At 35.9% G+C, this 15,154-nt stretch overlaps 1 non-coding gene and 1 pseudogene across 1 annotated transcript; both read left to right on the top strand.

Annotated features, from left to right (window-relative positions):
• Positions 1 to 745: 745 nt before the first annotated feature.
• On the top strand, positions 746 to 851 carry LOC145590374 (small nucleolar RNA R71). Its single transcript, XR_014101984.1, has one exon. It is a non-coding gene; the product is annotated as a small nucleolar RNA R71 (small nucleolar RNA).
• Positions 852 to 6,110: 5,259 nt separating this feature from the next.
• LOC145588622 (peroxidase 27-like) lies at positions 6,111 to 8,115 on the top strand (annotated as a pseudogene).
• The last annotated feature ends 7,039 nt before the right edge of the window (positions 8,116 to 15,154 follow it).

Consider the following 15,154-nt stretch of genomic DNA (forward strand, 5'->3'; position numbering starts at 1 on the left):
ATTACTCCAATTACCCTTACCATGATTTTGGCCGAAATTTTGATTACGGTTACCATAACCTTGGTCATGATCCCCATATTCTTGGCCATATCTTTGATCATTACAACAAAAGTTGTTATGGTTACCACAAAATTCTTGGGTCACACGGTTACCATTACCACTCTTTTGGTTGTAATTATCATAGCTCCCATTATTGTGATAATTCCTATTCCCAACAATCTTTTGAGCATTAAATCTAGGTCCAAAATCATTATTATCATCACAATTCACATGCACATTCTCATATCCATCATATCTATCACAAGAAACATTGGAGCAATTAGAAGCATCATGATCATTCTTGCCACACATATCACAAACCAAGCATTCTCTAATCATGCAACATGAACCAAAAAGAGGGTTAGAGTAGGAAGATGTACCTCTCCCCTTAAATTGGGAGGGAAGACTAGAAGCTTGTGAAGGACTCTCGAGCTTGTTCTTGAGAGAATTCACCTCCTTTCCTAACTCCGAGACCATTGTGGACAATTCGTTGATGACATAAGATTGATCGGTTGAGCAACTTGTGCTTGTCGATTCCCTCTCTACATCATGCCAATCCATGTAATTCCTTACCACATCATCTATTACATCCACAACCTCTTCTTCCGTCTTGTTCATGATTGGCCCTCCGGCTCCGGCATCTAGGCTCGATCTACCTTGAAAGCTCAAACCACTATAGAAGATTTGGATCACTTGATATGTTGGAATTCCGTGGTGAGGGCATTCCCTTTGGTAGTCCTTGTACCTCTCCCATGCTTCATAGAGATTCTCTCTAGGCAATTGCTTAAAACTTTGGATTAAGGCTCTAGCCTTCGCCGTCTTCTTTGGTGGGTAGAAACGGGACAAGAAAGCTTTTGTGACATCATCCCATGTCTTCAAGGAATTGGGCTTCACTTCTTTGTCTAGCCATTCCAAAGATCTTCCTATGAGAGAGAAAGGGAACAACTTAAGGCGGATAAACTCTTGAGAAACTCCATTGACATTGATAGTGTTGCAATATTTTTCAAACTCCTTAAGATGGTTCAATGGGCTCTCGTTCTTTGCCCCACTATATTGTCTCCTCTCAATTAGGGTGATCATTGCCGGCCTAATTTCAAAATTGCTTGCCGGTGTTGTAGGTGGAGCTATGCCGCTCTCATACCTATATGCACCGGGCACTCCAAGTTCCTTCAAGGCAACTCTTGAATTACTTCCCATGGCTAGGGATCTAAGCACACAAAACTCAAAGAAAATGTTAGTAGCATGGCTACAAGTGTAGCCTAAAGTGTAAAATCTTTTTGTATTTTGCAAATAAAGTGGAATAGACTCAACAACAACATGCACTCAAAGCACCATTCCCCGACAACGGCGCCATTTTGATGGGAAGGAGAACGGTAGGTCGTTGGGCTACCACCCCACCCAATCAAACAAAATTTGTAACTTAACTAACCCCTATTTAGCGTAGTGGTAAGTCAAGGTCGAACCCAAGGGAATGGATATCAAATGCACGATGCCAAAATTAAGCTATTCCGAAATCAAGAAGGGGTTGAGGTAGAACTTAGGCTAAACTAGGTAATGCAAAACTTATATGAAATCAATCTAAGACACTAGGGAAATGGATCCACATGCAATCATAATGGAAACGGTAATTTGGGAGGTTAAACCAACTAAGTCAAGCGATATGAAGGAAAATCATCATGTATCCAAAAGAGCATACTAAGATGGTTCACCTAGAGGTCTAACTAGCGTCAACTACGCTAAACACTACCTAGGGAACGTCACAAAGCACCTCAATCGTGAAATTGCAAGTTTACTAATCAATGGTCCGTATCATAGCAAGCTTACAATGCAATCTAGTGTGAATAACAAGGGTGATCAAGCCTAATCAAGCACACACATGGACAAAATCAATCAACCAATTTAATCACATCATCAACTCAATCAATGTCCCCCAAATTAACCTCAAATCATCATCAATACATGCTTCACCACTACCCTAGCAAATAAACTACTCACAATCCATAAAGAACAACAAAATCAAAGCTAAACTAATCATCATTCCCAAATTCATCAATTGAAATCAAATTGAAACAAACAAAATCAATCAACTATCAATTAATCAAATCAAACAACAATACTAATGAAATCAAACTTTGAATTGCATTAAAGAGTAAAGAATCCTTACAAACTTGATAGAAATCAAATCAAATGAAGCAATCTTCAATCATCAATCATCAAACCCACACTTTCTCTCTCTAAAAATGCTAAGAACTAATGTTTTCTCTCTCTAAAATCTAATCTAATCTAATTCTAATTCTAATTGTTGTTTTCTCTTTACCCAAAAATGGGTATTTATTAACTTACAAGGATTAAAAGAAAATAAAATAGAAAGGAAAATAAAATGGAAAAGAAAATAAAAGGAAAAGGAAAAGAAAAGAAAAGAAAAGAAAAGAAAAATAAAACAAAACAAAAGAAAGAAAAGGAAAAATAAAAGAAAACTAAAATTAAAAAGAAAATAAAGAATAAAAAGAAATAAAAAGAATCGGAATTGCTGCTTCAATCAAAGGGAATTATCCCCTGCTTCTCACATCACAACCGTCCATCAACATCAATCAACGACTCAGCCATACCCAGCTGGGTGCGGCCGCACTCGCTGAATGTGCGCCCGCACCTGTTGAGGTTCGGAGGAGCACAATTGCGGTGGTTGCGGAGGAGAAGAAGGCGTTTTCTGCGGCTGGGAATTGCTTCGAAGGTGGCGCAATCGGTTGTTGCAATTGTGGTGCGAATTGGAGGTGAAAGGGGCAGCAGTTGCGGGATGATTGGTGGTGTTTGTGCGGGGTGATGGTGGCTGGAGTTGGTGGCTGCTGTTGCGTGAGGTAGAGGCTGGAACAGGGGAAGTGAAGGGGCAGCAGCTGTGGTTGGCTTTGTTGCTGCAATTGGTGGTCGGAGTGTGAGTTGCGGGGGCTGCGGTGGTAGTTATTAGTTTTGTTGCGGGATTTGAGGTGTAATTGTGGTGGGTGCTGGTGGTGTTTGGGGGCAGCAGGGGCTGCAGGGGCTGCGGTGGCTGCGTGGAGTGGTGGTGTTGCGTGAGGTGTGGAGCAGGGGAAATGGAGAGCAGGAACAGGGGAATGTTGGAGGAGTTTCTGGTTACTAAGCTCACCATCATCATCATCACCATGATGGTGACGAAGACCCAAGTGTGCAGTAGCTATCATCAATTTGGACTTCGAACCGAGGAATAAAAATAAAGTAAAATAAAACTAAAACCGACAAATAAAAGTAAAAGAAATAAAATGAAAATGAAAATAATAAAAGAAAGAAAATATAATAAAATGAAAATAAAATAAAGTAAAGGAAATGAAATGAAAATAAAATCAAAGAAACTAAAATAAAGTAAAACTAAATCTATAAAATCTAAAATAAAGAGAAAACAACTAAAATAACGAAAATAAAAGAAATAAAGAAGAAAATACTAGAAAACCATAGAAAGGTAGAAAAGAGAGAGAAAGCATAAAACCGAGCATTTATTGAGCAAGAAAGCAATGAAAAGAGGACAAAAAGGACCTAAATGCTCATCAAATGTGTGCCATTTATGACACACATCAACAGTTTGCTTACGCTCCTTAGCAACCACTTTAGCATAAGCAGCATTCATAGAAGGCAAAGGATCACTCATCAACAATGTAGAAACAACAGAACCAAACTTCTTAGGTTCCAAACCAAAACAAAACTGATGCAACAACTCATTCTCATGCAACTTAGCATATTCTTTCGCAGCGGAACAAGTACAAGTAGGCAATTTGACATAACTAGACAACAAAGTTTGCAATTTAATCAATTTACCATAATAAACTGCAACAGAACGACTCCTTTGCTTACAATCAGCTATATCATGTTTCAATTAAAAAAATACAAGGACCGTTACCAAGAGAATAACGATCACGCAAATCATCCCATAAAGTTTTAACATCATCAAGAATAATAACAGTAGAACGAATACTAACATCAAGAGTATTATAAATCCAAGCAACAACAGTAAAATTAACAATACCCCACTGACGATAATCTAGATGCTTGGGATCGGGTTGAACAATAGAACCATCAACAAACCCGAGCTTGCTCTTAGACCGAAGATTGTTGCGAATTGACCTCGACCCCTCTTCATAGTTGTCGACGGTAAGAAAAACAGGACAAATCACCAATTGAGACCCTTCACTTGGATAAAGGTAATAATCAGTAAACGACTCATACTTAGGAGGAGGAGGAGGAAGAGGAGGAGGAGTTTGATCGTCGGCACCAGCCATCACACACGCAAATACGAGCAACAAAAACACAAAGGAGCACGCACCACACCACGAGCAGCACCACACCCCGAGTAGCAGCACACAATGCACGGCAGCAGCACGTCACACACAACGCACCACACAAGCGCACACCAACACACGCAACAATAAAAAAAACAGCAACACAAAGTGCAGCACGCAATAGCGCACTACACACAGTAGCGCACTACACACACCACTGTCGCAGCACAACAACACCACACAGCACAACAACAGCATGTCACCACAACGCACCACACACAACGCACACCAAACTACACAACACGCACCCTCTATGAGCACCACACAAAAACCAGCAGCACCCTCTAAGAGCACCACACAAAAACTAGCACCCAAAGATGCGTATACCAAACAAAAATCGAACCAAAGAAAATTAGGGTTTGTGAGCCCTAATTTCGAGCAAATTAAATTAAATTTGCAAGAAAATAAATTTGTTGAAAAAAAAAAAATTGGAGCCGAATGTTCTCAAACAAACAATGAAGATGTAGAATTAAATCAAGAACTAACCAAGATCGAAGGAAAAAATCTCTAATAATTAGAGAGGCCTGATACCATGTTAAACTCAAGGAAATGTGGAGAAAACGGCTTGACCTTTGCATTGATAATAATCACATATATATACACAATACATTAGGAAACCTAATTAGCCTTAAATTCCTAACAAGATAAACTTAACATAAATACAATATTAACATAAATATAACCAAACCGACTCTAATACTAGTCAAACAATAATAAGATAAGAAACGTAGCTAGAGTAGTTCATTCTATTTTTGAAACAAATCTGCTCCCTCCATTTCTTAATTTTTACACCAATGTTATTTTTTGTCCGTCCCTCTAGTTTTGCCCCACTCTATTTTTGGTCACATCAAATCACACATTTACTCTCACAACGACCACCCCATTAATCCCACCATTATTCTCTCATTATTTTTTTCCTACCAAAAACTAATATTATCTCTATGGAGCAAGAACTAAGGGACAAAGGGAGTAAATAGAAAAGAGAAAGGAGGATCATTCCTTTCCTTTTCCATGTATCCTTGTGATTCAACTCCATTCTGAATTTCTAATCGCATTGCCCGAGCTAAACATCCCCTTAATTCGAAACCATATTATATTAGAATATGCTAATTATTGCAAAGTGGTGATTAAGGCTCAATTATTATAGTCCTAAGCCGCCAGCAGCCCTAACTAATTAAGGATAGCTGTTTGTCCTAATTCACAGGCATGGGAACACTAATTTAACTTTATACTACACCCTTCAAGACAAACTATTCATGTACAAAAATATAACATTAGATAAACTATTACATCTAAAAGTGTTATGCCTTTGTCTGACTATATACATAATACATAAATGACAATATTAATCGAATATATAAGCATTATAATTAATTAAATTTTCGCTCTTTATGGAGAATTTTTAGCCTTATTGTATGTAAGTTAAACGATCATCTATCATAAAGTAGTCATCATTATTCATTGTATTTATAACATCTTCAGCCCATATGATTTAATTAACGTGCAATAATATAATAATGCATTTGATATTTGCATGTAAATGCATATTTGCTAATTTGAGTTTTGAGATAGTTAAAAATTCTTTATTCCACGTGAAAAGATGCCAGAAATTTTAGCATATAATGCAAACATTCGACTACAAATTTATATCATACAAAGTTACAAACTAAAATTTGTAGAAAAATATCTTCTAGAGAATTAAGCTTACTCAAGCTAAGATTGTACAGTATGACAAACCTCAGGTTGCTCTCACTCTTTCTCATTTTTGCCATGGCGAATGCAGGGGGCATGAAGCTCGGGTTTTATGAGTCTTCGTGTCCTGAAGCCGAGGAAATTGTTCATAGAATTACTAAGCAATATGTTAGTCATGTTTATAACTTTGCTGCTGGTTTAATTAGAATGAGCTTCCACGGTTGTGCTGTTAGGGTATGCCTTTTTTACTCAAATAATAATTATTATTATTATTATTTTATTTTTTTCTTTTTTCTTTTTTATTTATTTATTTATTTTTATGAATAGTTCTCATGTGTAACCAAATGCTTAAAATTTCATGTCATAATTTTAACTTTGTACTTTTTAAATTAAATAATCTACAACTATTAATAATAATTAGTCATAAGTATTAGAACTTTAGAAGTAAGCTATAAATTAGTTGGTTAGAATATTTGAGGTAACCTTAAATTATTGTATACATTAATACTTGCTTGTTAATTCTTCATTCATACAAGCTATAATTTTTGTTTCATGTTTTAATTGACTTTTGATCATATATATAGTTAAGTACGTCAATATCTTGGTCGAATTCAACATGACTTGATCAATAATATTTTGTAACAGTTTGTAATGTTACACATTTACACCATAGTAATTGATGGCTTTGATCCTTAGTTTGCAGGGTTGTGATGATTCTGTACTCGTTAGTCCATCGGCTTCCAACAACCAAACAGAGAAGACAGCCATTCCCAACGAAACGCTATGAGGGTTTGAAGTTATTGATGCAATCAAATCCGCTCTAGAAAAGAAATGCCCCGGTGTTGTTTCTTGTGCTGATATCTTAGCTTTGGCTTCTCGAGATGCAAGTACAACGGTATAGTGACAATCAAATTACGAATTAAAAGCACTTGCTAATAAGGGATATTATGTAGATATACTTTCTAATAATGTCAATTAAATATAATTATTTTCTATTGGTAATTTGGTATAGATAAATGGACCATGGTGGGAGGTTCCAACTGGTCGAAGGGACGGGAAAGTATCATTGGCTTCTGAAGCCAATGCTCTTATACCATCTCCATTTTCTAATGTTACTACCTTAACAAAAACTTTGCAGCGTTGGGTCTTACTACATCATCAAATCAATGTTCAATCATCATATATAATAGGCAAAGTTGACCTCAACACCCTAAACTATAGCTTGAGTGCAGCCAACACCCAAACTTTAATTAGTAGCTAAAACATCATCAACTATTGATTGGGGTGCAACGGTTGCCATCAGTACCCTTTAATTACTAGGAATGTCTCACTTTAAGTGCCAAAAAAATACCCATTAATGGCACACATTGCACCGAAATCAATAATTGGTGGTCTTCTAGCTACTAGTCATAGTTAAGGGTGTTAACTGCACCTAACTATAGGTCAATTTTGCCTATATAATATTTACATCACTTTCCTTTATGACTATTATGCTTGTCCATTTGAAGCATTTTAACTAACAATGCAAGTTTGTACTTTCTAATTTCTTACATAACCCAGCCCTATATTAAAAACTTTTCCCTTAATTGATTTGGTAATAGGTGGTCACACTATTGGAGTTGGTCACTGCTTCATCATCCGCAGTCGCTTATACAATTTCACCGGCAATGGAGACACCGATCCTTCAATATCCCCAAAGTATGTCGAATGGTTGAAAACTAGATGCCCACCTACTTCAAGGGACATGAAATCTTTTGTGTTTATGGATCGAATTACCCCTAAGGTCTTCGACGAGAAATATTTCACCATGGTAACCGAAAAGAGGGGGCTCTTCACATCAGATGCCACTCTTATGGATGATCAAGAAACTAGAACTTATATAGAAACCCAAGTTAAGACAGATGGATCAACTTTTGCTAAAGATTTCGCCGTATCTATGACCAAAATGATCAATATTGTATTTCTCACCGGAAGCCAAGGTGAAATCAGGAAGACTTGCGGTTCAATTAATCATCTATGGATTGGTTACCTGGATTTGTAAGGATTGTTTCAAGCATCGCACATCAAAATCAAAGCGAGCTTTAATCTTAATGCTGGGGTCAGCTACAAGAATCGAGAATTTTTCTTTACTTGTAGTAGTCAACCACGATCCTCTTCCTCCAATATATGTTTCATGGATGTAGTTATTCTTTTGAAAGATTATTTCTTCATGTTTTGGATACTTTTAATAAATTGTACTCTAATTACATGTTTCATGGCCTGAAGCTATTATTGTTTTCAATTTTACTTGTTACTAGGGTGCCCACGCGCGCGATGCGCGCGATATTGTTAGCCATACATCGTGGCGAGTTATTTATTTGAACCTCTAAGTTTACAAACTTAATGTTGTTGTTGCATTAGGAAGAAACCCCATTCAATTATAGTCATATTGAAATTGTCATAAATAAGGATCTTATCTTGTTCACATAAGATTTATCCCAAAATGTTTATATTAAGGACGCATAAGCTGGTTTTAGAAGAAAAATAAAGGAAGCATAAGCTAAGATGAGAGATTGTAAGCAGCATAGTACATAAGCCACTAACACAAGTTATTACACATGAGATAAAATAGACCTCTGTTTTTGTTCCCAGTAAACCAGATGATGATTCATTTGGTCCTAATTTGACTACAAATTTAGATAGATTGTGCATTTGTGCATAGATTAACAAGGAGAATAAGAGATATTTAGACAAAAGTGGTGGCGCTGAATAAGTGCCCTCCTTTGCTTCCTTCGCTTCCCAAAACGCTGCATTCTTGTAGACACCTGATTGTGTCTCCCCAAAACCAAACCCAGTGATGAATATCTTTCACGTCTTTTGATTATTGAGAAAGGTGAAATGTGAAATAGTCTCGGGATTGCTCTGTTTTTAATAAAAATACTTCTTTCGATTTTCAAAAATCATTCATTTCGTACCCTATATATGAAAACGTCCAGTCCACTTTAGTTTGGTCCATGATAAGGGTCCAATAATGGTGTAGTTGGATGGTTTTCTAAAAGACCTTTCCAACGATATATTATAAGCCCAATTCCGATGAATAATGAGGAAGTTATGGTCAAAATACTAAATTGAGCTCAAATCGGATTTTACCTACGGTCCAATGATCATGTGGAGGGTCCAAAGGTTTAATATCATTACTAAACTAATTAAAATTTATTAGAAGCTTCTATAATTTTCTAAAAGATCTTAACTATTCTTTTTGAAAAGATAAAGATCAAAGAGTTTGAAATTGGATAAAACTTTACTTTTTTAAGTCCTAATTCTATTCGAATTGAAAGACGTTCAAAGATGATCAAATATTATTTTCTTGCCTCATAATTTTTATCAAAATATTAATTGATTAGATAGATCTTGAAATTATCTTTCCAATGATATATTATAATATTAATTCCGATCTATAACGAAAAAGATATGAAAGAAATATGAAACTCTATCCAAAACTGACACCGTCCCACTATTTCGGCCATATCTTTTGTTCTAAAAAATATTTTAATCAGATTCAAATTTTTTTGGAAATTAGACTTCAGTATCTTTCCAAAGACATATTATATGCCTTATTTGAACTTTTGGATCAAAAGTTATGATAAAAACAAAATCCGCAAAAAATACTGACCGTCGAGTTTTATTTCCATTCGAATTCGGATTCTTTTCTATTCCTTCGACCCTCTTTTTTCCTTATAAATAGAGGTCATATCTAAAGGCGTTATGTCTTCAATAAGTGCAATTACTAGATATATCAAGGATCACGATTATGGAGATAATTAGTTCACTCTATAGGGTCGTCAATGTTTGGTGCTAGATATGACAATTGATCTTTGGGCTAGCATAATGGCCCGAAGCCTTATAGAGTGGATCCTACAAGGTCACACATAAGAGTATTGGGTTAAACGGCCCATTATTGGGCCTCATGAGTTCATGACATACCATGTTGATAATTGGGCTTGGATAGTTAGAAGAGTCTAATGGGTTTTGGACTTGACATGGTTTTATTTCTAGATATGATCTATAAATATAAACCATGCCTAGGGTTGCATGACATAACAATTGACATACAGTGAATTGTCACACAAGCAACCAAGCTACCTAAAACCCTAACTCTCTCTCTCTCTTTACTCGGCCCTCTCTCTCTCCTCCCTGTCCGTACGGCCCTCCTCCCCGGGTGGCGCGTGGGTGGTGTTGTGGTGTGTTCGTGGCTCAAATCTCCGTTGAAGGTTGATTGAAGTGTTCAGTCACAACTAACTGGCGTTAGTGGAGGTTTAACCCGTGCTCGTGGACTAAGTAGAGGAATCACACGTGGGGTTCTTGTTCTCCTTATTGTTCTTGTTCGATCACTTGTGGAATCATGCTTCAAAGGTATAATTCTTACTTCTTTATGTGTTATGCATGAGATCCTTGGTTTAGGTGCTTTATGAATATGATTCATATATTTTCCGCAATTTAGTACCTATAATCTCCTACAGTGGTATCTGTTAGCCTCTTGCAATTACATATATTGAGTATTAATTCTTTGATAATCCACAATTTTAATTCAATTTTGAGGGAGAATAATTTAATTATGGGTCAATTATTATATTAAATGTGATTTAACAATATAGAATCATTAAAAGTTGTTTAATTTGCTCCATATTAGCCTTAATTTGATCCGAAAATTTCCCTAATTAATTCGAAAATTTTTGTGAAATTTGTGTTTTTTGATTTTGATTTAATTCGATATTTATGTGTTTAAAGAATTTAATCTATTTGATTTCATGTTAAATTATGAATTTTTCATGATCAAATTATTTAATTTAAAAGTTAAATTGAATTGTGATTAAATTCATGAAGAACCCTAATTTTGAAATTGGATATGATTTAATTTTATAATTAGAAGGACCACACTAATTTAATTTTACAAAAAATGTTTTGCGTTTAAATTAAAATAAAAAAAAGGAATTTTAGGTGCGGTAGCAGCAGCTGGGTGGCGCAGCCACGGCGACTGCTGCACCGGCGGTGGTCCAGGAGGAAGGGCGGGCTGGGCAGGGGTCGAAAAGAGGAAGCGCAGCAGTGCACCCCTTGTTGCGTGTGCTGCTGCTGTTGTCCTTGCGTCGCTGCAGGGCAGCGTACACCGCAAGGTGTACGGCCACCGTGGCCGGCTTCGGCTGGCCACACCACGGTGGTTGGCGCGATTTTCAAAAAAAATTGTTTTTTTTAATTTTAATTTTAAATAAAAAAAATTAGATTTCAAAATTAAAATTAAAAAGATAAGTTTTGATTTTGAAAAGATAATTAACAAAATTAAAGTTGTTATTTTTGTTAAGTTTGGATAATTATGGAGCAAAAGATTCTATATGGATAATAATTGATTAAATAATGTGATTATCCCATAATTATTTTAGGATATTAATTGATTTAAAATATGTGATTGGCAAGTAATTATGATAGAATCTCCTAAATTAGTTAGGATAATCATGGAAAATAAATATGATTTATCTTCCATAATTAAAATAAGATTTGATTCTATCTCATACCTAAATTAAAGTATATGATATTTTATAATTGGTTATGAATAATATATGATATTATCAAATTGCAGTAATTAATTAAAATATGAGATATTTAGGAGCCATGTTTCCTTAATTGTGAACATTCGATGTTGTAGTTTAGGAAAGCATGATGAGTGATTTATTATATGGCATTCTATAATATATGATGTTATTTATTGCTATATAGACTAGTATGACCCATAGATTCTAAATACGATTTGCGCATCGTGATGTATTTTTGTAATCTAAATACGGTTTGCGTACCGTTAAGTATTTTTGTAATTTATTTTATTTTATTTAAGTAGTAGATAGAATAGAATAGTATTACAGGTTGCAGTTAATCAAAGAAATCCATGGAGTGAAGGCCCAAAGGAGCAAGATGGATGAGATCCACGAAGGTTCAAGTGGGAGCTTTTTGCTTTATTAGTTTTCTTAGGATTAAGGGGCCATACTATGTCATGTTTGTGCATTAGTAGATTATGCATGTTAGATTTTATTTATGTTGCTTGATGATGCGCTAGAGTTCACTAAATAATCACAACATAATAAATCTAGGTCCCAATAATATTAAGGTAGCTTTTCCAATCTAAAACCCGATGAAACCTTTGATATTTATGATGGGTCATGCCAAAGCAAGGTGTCATATTATATCTTAGGAGAGTGGGGGTAAAATTAATTTTACATTTTTGATTGGTTATACTCAACAAGGTTACCTAAAGAGTTTAGAACCTTGAAGCTAAGGGTAATAATTAAACATGTGATGGGTAATTATTCAACCAAGAATTACAAAGAGTTGTAATCAGTAAAGAGTTTACTCACCTTGAAAATGTAATAGTTGATGGTAGGGCCAAAGTTCGGTCAATTATTGCACAAATAAAGGGTCTTGGAATCATTTTATTCAATAGGGATCAATTAAAATTGAATAAATGCTTTAAAGTTACCAGTTTTAAAATCGCTTATGGTACTTTAAATTTATTAAACATAATTATTGAATTTTGCCTCGTTTTGTTTTTGTTTGTAGATGAGTAACTATAATGACAACACTATTTTGCCAACGAAACTAAATTTAAGGCTGAATCTCAAAAACTTTAGGGAATGGGAGAACGAGTTGAGAAATGTTCTCATAAGCCAAAAGCTTGAATCTCGTTTATACATACCTGTTGAGGGCAAGTATACTGAAGGTTATGATCCTGAAAGGCATGCGAAAATTGTTTCGGATGCAGAGAAAATCAGGAATCTCATTTTAGAATCTATTCCAAATTGTTGGAAGAGAAGGTTCATGCAATATGAGTTAACCAACTTGCGTGAATGTCTTCGTGCCATCTGTTGAGGTGGCATTGGGACATTAGGAAGTGGAGGAGGAAACTTCAACGACTACAATGTAAGAGAGGTCGTTAATTCGATCCCTCAGATTTACTATTCCTGGACTGGCAGCATAAGGTATGAGGCTTACAATGTTCATTGTAAGATAATGGCTAAGAAGCTCATGCTTGGTCAGTCAGTAAGGACCCATGTCAATGAACTGATTGATTTATTCAATCAGATTGACGTCCTTGGAAAACCGTTTGATGATGACTCCGCACATGACATAACCTTGTTCTCACTCCACGATGGTTTTGATATAGTCAGGCTTACTCATAATGATGAGGGCTCGACGGTGACATTAGTCAACCTTTTACTCAACCATGCTGAGGAGTACCTGAAAAGGAGACAAAGCGAATGCTTCTATTGTTGTGATTGGCTTTGCCATACACCAGGGTGTCCCCATTATACACCAGTGAAAACAGAAGGTAAGGAGTTACTTGATGTTTTCGTTGTAGAAATTAATATTACCTCTTCTTCAACTTGGGTATTCGATACCGGTTGTGGTGCTCACATTGTTAATAACATGCAGGTTCTAGAAGGGAGTAGGGCATTAGCAAAAGGGGAAGTCACACTCCTAGTAGGAAATGGAGCAACAGTTGTTGCACTTGCTATTGGAGATTATCATTTAAGACTTCCGTCTGGTTTAATTTTGGTTCTTAATGTATGTTATTATGTTCCAATTATTACCAAAAACATTATTTCAGTTCCAGTTTTAGATACTGAAGGTTTTTCTTTTGGAATAAGAGACAAATGTTGTTTTATTTCCAAAGAAAATATGTTATATGCTAAAGCGAAATTATTTAATGGCTTGTATGTCTTAGATTATACAACTCATATCTACAACATAGATCACAAAAAGCAAAGAACAAATGGATCAAACCCAACTTACCTATGGCATTGTAGGCTTGGACATATTAACCAAAAGCGCATCCAGAAATTACATAAGGATGAACTCCTTTCAATAGTTGATTATGAATCATTTGAAAATTGTGAGTCATGCTTGCTTGGTAAAATGACTAAGTCACCCTTTACGGGTGTAGGTGAAAGAGCTAGTGACCTTTTGGGACTCATACATACAGATGTGTGTGGACCAATGAGTTCAAAAGCAAGGGGTGGATTTAATTACTTCATTACTTTTACTGATGATTTAAGTAGATATGGTTATATTTACTTAATGAAGAATAAGTCGGAAGCCTTTGAAAAGTTCAAAGAATTCCAGAATGAAGTACAAAATCAACTTGGGAAGACAATTAAAGCACTGCGATCTGATCGTGGTGGTGAATATTTGACCCAAGAATTTTATGAACATCAAATAAATTGTAGGATACTTTCACAGTTAACTCATCTAGGAACGCCACAGTTGAATGGTGTGTCAGAAAGGAGGAATAGGACCTTACTAGATATGTTTCTGTCAATGATGAGCTTTACTGATCTTCACATATCATTTTGGGGATATGCGTTAGAAGCAGTTGCCACAGTACTAAGCAGAAGGCCGTCCAAAGCAGTTGAGAGGACACCATCTGAGTTATGGACTAGAAGAGTTCCAAAGTTGTCTTATCTCAAGATTTGGGGATGTGAAGCTTATGTAAAACGTTTACAAGGCGATAAACTATACCCTAAATCAGACAAGTGTTTCTTTTTGGGCTATCCAAAAGAAACAAAGGGGTATTACTTCTACAATCGCGAAGATAACAAAGTGTTTGTTGCTCGCGATGGTGTCTTTCTAGAAAAGGAATTCCTCTCTAGAAAGCCAAGAGGGAGTAAAGTGGTTCTCGAAGAAATTCGAGACGAGCAACAAATGGATGTGGATAACACCACATCAGAGGCGAGGGCGCATGAGTCAATTAATCATGCGTCGGAGCAAGCTAATTCGACTAGTGAGACTCCTATCGTCCCACTTGAATCTAATTCATGGGAAAATCTTCAAGGAGTTGGAGAGAATATTTCTATTGTGGCTCCTACCCCACGTAGGTCTGCAAGAATCAGAAACAAATAGTTTGTTGAGGTTCTGATAATTGAGGATTCTGAAATCTTCTTACTGGAGAATAAGGAACTTACAACCTACAAACAAGATTTGGCGAGCCCCAACTCAGATAAATGGCTTGAGGCCATGAAGTCCGAAATCGAATCGATGTCTGAAAATGAAGTGTGGAC

This window comes from Chenopodium album, chromosome 17 (genome assembly GCF_948465745.1).
Source record: "Chenopodium album chromosome 17, dcCheAlbu1.1, whole genome shotgun sequence".
In the NCBI taxonomy this organism is placed as follows: domain Eukaryota; kingdom Viridiplantae; phylum Streptophyta; class Magnoliopsida; order Caryophyllales; family Amaranthaceae; genus Chenopodium; species Chenopodium album.